Source organism: Protopterus annectens, chromosome 3.part0 (assembly GCF_019279795.1).
Source record: "Protopterus annectens isolate FY-2018-M chromosome 3.part0, PAN1.0, whole genome shotgun sequence".
NCBI lineage: Eukaryota > Metazoa > Chordata > Ceratodontiformes > Protopteridae > Protopterus > Protopterus annectens.
In genome coordinates, this window is record NC_056731.1 from 586,914,972 (window position 1) to 586,924,788 (window position 9,817).

Sequence of the window (9,817 nt, forward strand, 5' to 3'; positions counted from 1 at the left end):
CACACATACACACGCACACGCATGCGCACAAAATGCCTTTTCAAATGTACACTTTTCACCAGGTGGTATCATTCAGTTGACATTAATATCATCTGAAAGATGATTTGAAACACGTGCCTGGGCCCACCTTAGTTTAAACAACAAAACAATAATTAAAAGTATCTTTACAATAAAAAGTTCTGAAATATGTTAATGACATCAAGAAATGAAAATATATAAAATAGAAAAAAATCATGTCAATAACATTTTAAACTTCCCAAAGAGAAAGGCACATGAATATCCAATCATATATTATAAGAGTACTTGCATCTATGAGCAAATCTATAAGGAGATCATTTAAAAAAATAGTAAGAATGGCATTCACGTTGTAAATAGAGATGAGGCCAGAAGGAGTGAGATACATTAAAAATGGATGGCATCACTGCTCACAGCTGAGGTAAAATGCTACCTCACATTGCAATGACAAGGAAACAGGGTCTTGATATTGTTTCAGTAGCAAAAATGTAGTATATGGAAAAGCATGACTGAAATATAAATGTGTGAGATGCACAACACATAAGAAATACAGGATAAGTAAAATAAAACAAAAATAAGTGGCAGAGCCAGTCCTATGTTATAATGGGATAAAGCCCTTACTATGACCTGTTGACCCAAACTCAGTTAGTGGCCTGAGTGCTTGATGATTCTGGCAGAAAGGATGTGTGTGCCCATGCTAGGCGAGAGAGAGAGAGCAAAGCAGGTCATAGTCTGTAGCAGTCCTTCAAAGGAAGTAGGCAGGTCCATGGCCTGCGAGACTGCATGTACTGTACTAAGCCAGCAACTTGTGCTAACCTTCATTAAGCAAGTGCATGGAAACATACTGACACATGCAAGAAGGTATAGTGGCTCCCAGGTGCCAAAGTGATGCTTTCATAGTCACCTGACTAGGGGGAAGGGTTAAGCCAATAATGAAATATCCTCATTGGTGGGAAGTAATTGAGAAAATAAGCACCTTTCAGAGATGTCTAAATGATGGCTTCCTTAGATGACTCTGAAAAATTGGTTCCCATCTAACTGGGAGGTTTGATGATTGGCAGAAAGGAAAATAAAGTTAGAAAGTAGTAGCCCTGGAGTAAAAAAAAGGATCAATGCAAGACAGCAAGCATGCTAACAGGAGAGGGAAATCTCTGCATTGAAAGGAGCACATAGTAGCACAATTCATGCAGAAGTTGTATACAGAACCTTTCTTCTTGCTGACCCATAAACAAGGAAATGATCAAACTTATCCTTAGTATGGTAAAAAAGTAGAGATATTACTGAAGCATACTACAACATGCCTTATACTGTGACATTCTCACTGCAGCCATTTCTAAAAGTGAGACGTTTTTTGATTGCCCGCCAAAGTAATGCTTCAGGCACCCAGTACTATAACCTACTCCAAGCCTTGTAGGGGAAAGTGGATTTAGACTTGGTATTCTGAAAAATAGAAGGAGAAAGTGTCTCAGTTCTGGAAATGAGCATCAGTTTGGAATAACGTATCATGAAAATTTAGTCAAATGGCAGTGTGGCAAAAATGGTGATACTTAAAAATGGAACCACAAAAGCAACAGATCTTTGCATGGAACAAATGCAGAGATAAAAAAAAAACACTGTACTGTCAAATGATGTGATATCTAGCAGGAAAAATTAAACCATTTTGAAATTACAAAAAAACACCAAAGGAAGAAGGCTACCAACAACCTAAATTCAGAAAGACATGAGGAGGAATCCCAACTAGAAAACAAAGGGCCCCCACAAAGGAAATGAACAATAGCAAGTTCAGTTAGAAAAGTCTAGGAGGGAGACAGAATTTTATAGTTAGACAGCAATGCAAAGAATGAGTCTGGCTAATGAAACTTAAAAATAAATGGAGGATGTGTAGGAAGAGATAATGAAAAAGCAAGGTTATTAAGTAAATATTCCTTAATACACAGTGGGGAGCAGAATGCTGACCTTTCATATATAGTCAGTGCATGTCAGAAAAGTTCAGCTGCTATTAATAATATCAGGGAGGAAATGATAGTGAAATAACTTTAATAGCTAAAGAGATTCAAGGCACTTGAGCCTGATTAAATGTGACTTAGTATTGTTGGAGGAATGAGAAAAGTAGTAGAGTACCACTAACTAAACTTTCATGAATCTAAAGGGGGCACTGAAGTATTGAAAAGTATAATAGGGTAGATGCAATTACCTTTCCCTGCAGCAGAAATAAGACAACTGCAAACTTCTAACCAGCCTATTTGAAATAGGTTTAATTAAAATGATGCAATCAGTGTTGGGAGTAGTGAAGAGTACCATATTTAGAAGTCAGTATACAATTGGCCCACAGGCATAATTTTCCTTTTGTAAAGGCCATGTCTGATAAATGAAATATTTCATACACATATTGGCTAAACAAATTACAATGTGTTAAAAATAGTTAAGAATGCACACGTAGGCGATTGGTGGAAGGTTAAAACAAACTGTATGTCCAGAAGCCTTAACCAGAATAGCATTCAAGAGGAACATACAGCAATAATACTCACCTCAAATATTTTAATTAACATTAATTAATTCATTCATTCATTCAAAAGCCTATAGAAGACAATTATTAAAGAAGAAATCCTAGAGTAAGAGACAGTCAGCTGGTAATTTAAGGTTATGGCAATCAAACTGAGGATTGCTGCACGATCTAGGTCTAGTACCAAGTTGGCTTAATCCTCTGCCCAAAACTGCCAGAACAAATACAAAATACACTTAGCAAACTCTTATATTTCTACATAACTCATTACCAGTGATATTAACCCTTGATTGCTGAGCATTTTCAGAAGGTCAGTCCCCAGAATACTGTCTAATTTGGGCATTTTTACACTTTGTATTAAAAGACTGTATCTCCAAAAGCAGTTATACATCTATTCATGAAAATTTTAGGGAAGGTTACTAAAGGAGTTATCTATAAAACAGCACTGGAGTGAACTGATTCCCCCAAAGGCAAAATATCAGCTGCATCTTGAATTTTAGTTAAAAATATATTTTTTGTTGTCTTAAATGAATGAAAAAGATCAATTTTATAGAAAAGCACATATTCCTTTTAGGCCAGAAATCACACCAACATTACATATTTTTGCTTTTGACAGAATTTTTATTTACTCTGAAGAGAGCTGAAAGCTATACCTTTGTATTCACATGATGTTTCTGCAAAAAGTTGCACTCCATCAATTTTTAAAGACCAATCTGCCTGAATTCTACCCTAACTTCAAATAACAAACTCTCTCTCTCGTGCTTCAAAATGCCCAACTTTATATACTAACTATTTCGTGCAACAAGATATTATTATGAAATTTTTATGCACAGTCCCATTGATAATCCCACTTTAATTTCTTTACAGCATAAGAACCTTTAGGGAACGTAGGCAACAGAATCTCACATATGGGCACGCCTCTAATAGCACATAAACTGTGTACACCTTGATACAACACATAAAAATGACATAAAATATCACCTTTTCCTAGAAAAGAGTAGTGCATTGGTTCTCAGTTCATACAAACACATCAGCAACATGATTCCGATACATACAGTATACCAGATTGAAATAAAAAAAGAAAAACAGATATAAAAGCATACCACATAGCTGGACTTATTGGACTCACTTGCCATACAGCCAACCAGCTTAGTCATGAGTGAGTTTAACTAACCTTCCACTGACTGGAAAACCATACATGACCACAAACATGTTGGCTAAGAGGTTCTTTGGCTTTGTCAGTGCAAATGCTCTATAAATGCTAGTCACCACTCCCACAAGTGGTACAAATATCCTGAACAGAGTACTTACCAACATGGGGGAGCACTGCACTACCACTGTGTGATGTCCTCCCTGGTAAGACCAGACCATAAATCTGTCTTGTTCAATGTAATTATAAGTCCAGCTACCCCATCAAGCCCACAAAAAGCTTAAACATTTTTTCAAGACAAATTACCTCCAACTACACAATGGTATAAGAAGTTTCAAAGCACCCTCAATCATAGATAACATGGACTGCTATGCAAAAGTATACACTAATACCATGTATAACCACTTAAGCAGTCATATAGAATCAGATGTAGCTGACTAGATTAATGCTAGGCCTTGACAAAAAAACAAGAGACCTTAGTGGACCCCTAGTATAAACAGGCTATACAACAAAAGGAAGAAACTGATGCCCAATAACAAGAGGGAACTGGCTCAGCAGTGGAAGAAATCCCTCTCTAGAGTAAACAAATAAATTAGAGATCTTATCAAGTCCTCCAAAGCTAATTACAATGCAAATATAGCCTTCCTAGGATAATCACAAGACATTCTTTAACTATGTCTGAAATCTGAAAGGGAGTGCCCAGCTATGCACCGATTGTGGATGGCACCACCCATATTCTACTGGAAGAAATAGCCAACCTGGAAGCTAACAGATATGGTGCAATCTTCACCCCCTTTTCCCAACCAGTCATCCCCCAAAGTATGCCTGCCACCATTCCTCAGCCGATTATCTCAAGAGAGTAGGTTATCTCTGTGCTCTCCAAGGCCAGAAACACAACATTGATGGGACCAGATAACATCCCAGGTTGCCCTTTAAATAACTTAAAATATGACCTAGCAGACTTACTTGGATCCCTGTTTAACCATAGCCTGCAAACTGACTATGCTCTAGTGGAATGGAGGACAGCTGCAATGATTCCTCTGCACAAAGGGGTACCATCAACTGGCTATAGGAATTATAGACCCATAACCTAATTAGTCTACAATTGGGGTAGCAACCGCTACCCCACAACAATACCCACGTATCACAGAGTTCACAAAGTCAGTGTGCCACACAGTCACAGCCCTTAAGGCTAAACAACACACCTAATACACTTGTAATAGGTGACTCTATTGTCAGACACACTGACATCCCAATCACCAGGCAGAACAAGGAGAAGGTCACTGTAAGCTGCCTTTCGGGTGCCAGGATCCACCACATAACACAAGCACTCAGGTCACTCCAAAGCAAGTACAAATTTGACTCTGTCATTGTCCATGCTGGTGTGAATGACCTGAGATGTACCTCCCTGGACTACATGAAAAGAGACATAGAGGAGCTCTCTGATCATGTAGCCCAGGCCGGTATAACCCTGACATTGAGTAGCATCTTACCCTCACCAAGAATGATGCCACAGTATAAAGACAAAATTACCAATTTTAACAATTGGCTAAAGTATTGGTGTCATTCAAAGGGGATCCAGTGTCTGTCAGCCTGGGATGACATGCTCGACAAGCCACGTTGCTTCGCTAGGGATGGCTTGCACCTGTCACCCCTGGGCTTTCGAATACTAGCCAAGGCTCTTGCCACCCCCATAGTGCCTTTTTTAGGCAAGGCTCAAAAGACAAACCCACCTCCATAGACAACACAAGGAAAAAGAAACTAAGGGTAATGCTGCTCAACGCCAGAAGTCTAAACCTCAAGATGCACGCACTCGAGGCTCTCCTCAGTATGGAGAATATCGATATCTGTGCAGTAACAGAAACCTGGTTCAAGGCTCCCGAGAGCACCCCAGCACTACCAAGTTATACCTCATACCATGCTTTTTGGCCCCAAAACTCGGACCGAACCACAGAAGCATCCATATTCATCAAAGATACCCACACCTCCAGGTTAGTGGCACTGCACAAAGCATCGGAAACCATCCATGTGCAAACAACAGTGGGCAAAACTGCCTTTCAGTTTGTAGCCTGCTACAGACCACCCTCCAAAACTCAGGAACCCCACTCGGCTTTCCTGAGAACACTGGAGAATATGAAGGTCTCTCCAAACACCATTATATTGGGTGACTTCAACTACCCAAACATAGACTGGGAGCACTACTCAAGCCTCAACACCCTCGCCCAACGTTTCCTAGAATTTATAAACTCAAATGCTATGGAACAACTGGCCACCACTCCCACAAGAGGGGAAAACATATTGGACCTGATCATCACCAACATGGGGACTCTATGTTCCATAGCAGAGGTATACCCCTCATTGGTAAGATCTGACCATAAATTAATCTCACTGGACATCCATATCCCATCCCCACCCCCAGCCAAGGAAACTACGGTGAAGAACTTCTCGAAAGCAAACTTCACACTTCTCAAAACTGAGGTGGAATCCTTCAAAGCCCCCGGGCCAGTGGAAAATATGGCCCAAGCCGCAGAATCCTTTACAAATGCATTCTATGGACACCTACAGGAATGCATGGATCGTGCTATCCCAAATAAAACCAAGACTCACTTCTCCAAAGGCAGGAGACCTGTCTGGTGGACCCCAGCCATAAATAAGCTATACAACAGAAGGAGGAAGCTACTACATGATAGAGCAAAATCCCAAAAAGGGAAGGCATCTCTGATCAGTACTAGCAAGAAACTACGATCCCTCATAAAATCATCTAAGGCCAGCTTCGAAAGAAAAATTGCACAAGACGCTAAAGATAATCACAAGGCCTTCTTTAGTTATATCAGCAACCTGGGTGGCAACTCCCAGATATGCTCTGAGTTAGTGCAAAATGACAAAAAATACACTGAACCCACAGACATTGCCAACATCCTGGCAGACAGGTTCAGTGCAAACTTCTCCCCCCCTTCCCCCCCCAAAAGAGCAAATGTCTATCCCAACAGAGTGTAGCCTCTCTGACATCACAGATGGACAGGTGAGAGCTGCCCTCTCCAAAGCAAAAAACACAGCATCAATTGGATTGGACGGTGTCCCGGGCTGCGTCTTACACAAGCTCCAAGAAGAACTGAACCCTCACATAAAGTCACTGTTCAATCTCAGCCTTACTACAGGATATGTACCCAAGGAATGGCGTACAGCAACAGTGGTCCCACTCCACAAAAATGGTGCTACAACGGACCCCGGAAACTATCGCCCTATAAGCTTGACTAGCCTGGTCTGCAAAGCTATGGAGCGTATCATCTTGGAACTCATAAACAAAGACATTGGGAACCTCCAAACACTGGATCCTACCCAATTCGGCTTTGTTAAGGGCAGATCTTGCCTCTTGAACCTGGTTGACTTCTTTGAAACAGTCACTAAGGCCATAGATGAAGGGAAGGTAGTCCACACAGCCTACCTGGACCTCGCAAAAGCCTTTGACACAATACCCCACTCGGGCATTACAAATAAGCTCACCAGCTTAAATATCAACCCCTATGTCACAAGATGGGTTGCAAACTGGCTCAGGGATAGAACCCACATGGTCAGAATTGCAGGTGCCATGTCAGACTCTAAACCAGTTACAAGTGGCGTCCCACAAGGCTCAGTCCTGGGACCTCTCTTGTTCGGTATATATTTCTCTGAGGTACAGGCTAACACGGGAGGACTATGGCTGACCAAGTTCGCAGATGACTGCAAACTGGGTGCCATAATCGACTCGCCAGCTGACACAAGCTTCCTCCAAAAGGGTCTCACAGAGATGGATAACTGGTGCCAGAGCCATGGCCTAAAGCTAAATGCCAAAAAGTGCATAGTCATCCCCTTTGGGAAAAACAATGTCCCCACAAATTACCACATAGGTGGTAATCCATTAAGTACGGAAGAAGCAATTAGGGATTTGGGGACCCAAGTAGATAGCAATCTTTCCTTTGACAATCACATTGCCAAAGTGGTTAGAAAGACCTTCTGTATAGCCCACCTTATCACGAAAGGGTTCACATCTAAATCAAGAGAGGTCATTGTGCCCCTCTACTCATCACTCATCAGGTCCATAATTGAATACAATGCCCCATTTGGGATGTACCTTACCCGACACCTGCAGCAACTGGAAAGACCCCAAAAGTACCTCACCAAGAGAATCAAGGGACTCAAACAGATGCCCTACACAGTTAGGCTAAAGAAACTCCAGCTCTACTCAGTTGCTTACCGCCTACTCAGAGGCGATCTGTGCCTGACGTATAAAGCCATGTCCAACCCAGAATTAATGGACATGCTCCACATCAGGAAATTCAAATCCCTTAGAGCTACATTCTCCAGGGACTTAAACCTCAGCACAGAAATAAATAGGACATGCTGGAGGGACAGATTCATATCCCAGAGGCTCCCCTCACTCTGGAACAAAATCCCAATCCATGTTAGGCAGAGCCCCTCAATGACCCTCTTCAAGAGAAATCTTGATGAGAGGATGGGAGATCGTAGGTTTACCCCTGGGATCTCTTCTGTGTCCCTACTAGACAGAGGCACAGTAAACTAACCTTAAAAGGGATATCTTCTGTGACCTACTATACAGAGGCACAGTCAACTAATGTAAAAGGGTGGCAAAAGCCAAACACACTCTGGCTAGGCTTATAAATGCCCTAGGGCAGATAGCCTAGTATCAACCTATGAACCTATGAACCTATAGTCTTGTCTGCAAGGCCATGGAAAGCATCATTATAAACCTTATCGACAAGGACATAGATAATGTCCAAACTCTGGACCCAACCCGTTGGATTCATTAAAGGTAGATCATGCTTGCTAAACCTGGTTGACTTATTTAAGAAAGTAACAAAAGCCCTGGATGAGGGGAAAGATAGTCCATACTGCCTACCTTGACCTAGCCAAGGCATTTGACACAATCTCCCACTCAGGTATTACAGAGAACCTCTCCCAATTAGGAATTAACCCTTATGTCACTAGATGGGTAGCCAATTGGCTCACTGACAGGACACATACTGTCAAAATAGGTGACTTTATGTCTAGCAGAAAACTAGTCACCAGTGGTATACCACAGGGTTTTGCACTGGGCCCTTTACTGTTTGGAATTTATTTCTCAGAATTCCAGGCAAAAGTGGGCAGCTTGTGGCTGACCAAGTTCACTGATGATTGCAAATTGGGAGCAATCACTGAATCCCCTGAAGATGTTAATATCCTGCAGAAAGGGTTAATGCAGACAACTGATTGTTGTCAAAACCACGGATTAAAGCTAAATGCAAAAAATAATGCATTATTATTCCCTTCGGGAAAGATGACTTCCCTTCTAATTACACTATAGACAGTATCACCCCCTAAGTATAGACCCAGTGGTATATGATCTGGGTATTCAGGTTGATACAAATCTGAACTTCGACCACCTCAAGTTTCCACAGTGGTAAGGAAATCCTTTCATGTGGTACATCCCATAAGTAAAGGCATTGCATCTAGATCTAAGGATGTTATAATTCCATTAAACTCCATCCTTATCAGACCAATAATTGAGTACAATGTTCCCTTTTGCATGTACCTCACCAGACACCTGCAACAGATGGAGAGACCACAAAGGTTTCTCAGCAAGAAAATACAGGCCACACAACAGATGTCCTAAGCAGAAAGACTGAAAGCCCTGTCACTGTACACTGTCTCCAACAGGCTGACAAGGGGTAACCTGTGCCTGGACTATAGGGAGGTCACTGACCCAGCACTGATGGAAATGTGACACATTCATAAATCAAATTGCACAAGGGTCACTTGCTCCAGGAATCTTAACCTAGACTCTGAAATGACCAGGTCATGCTGGAGAGATAGATACACCTCCCAGAGGCTACCATTTCCCTGAAATAAGCTCCCAATTCACATAAAACAGAGCTCCTCCTTGACCCTCTTCATACATAACCTAGACCAATGGCTGTGTGACCGCAAATTGACTCCAGAGGTAATGCCTTGCCCCTCATGGACAGAGACAGTTGGTATTAAGCACCATTCTCTCTTATCTCGGAGAACATCACTCAACTAACCACAAACAATTGGGGCAACTCAGGAAAAATATGGCTAGGCTTGTAAGGGCACTATGACCATTAGCCTAGTAACCTCCTATAAACCTATGA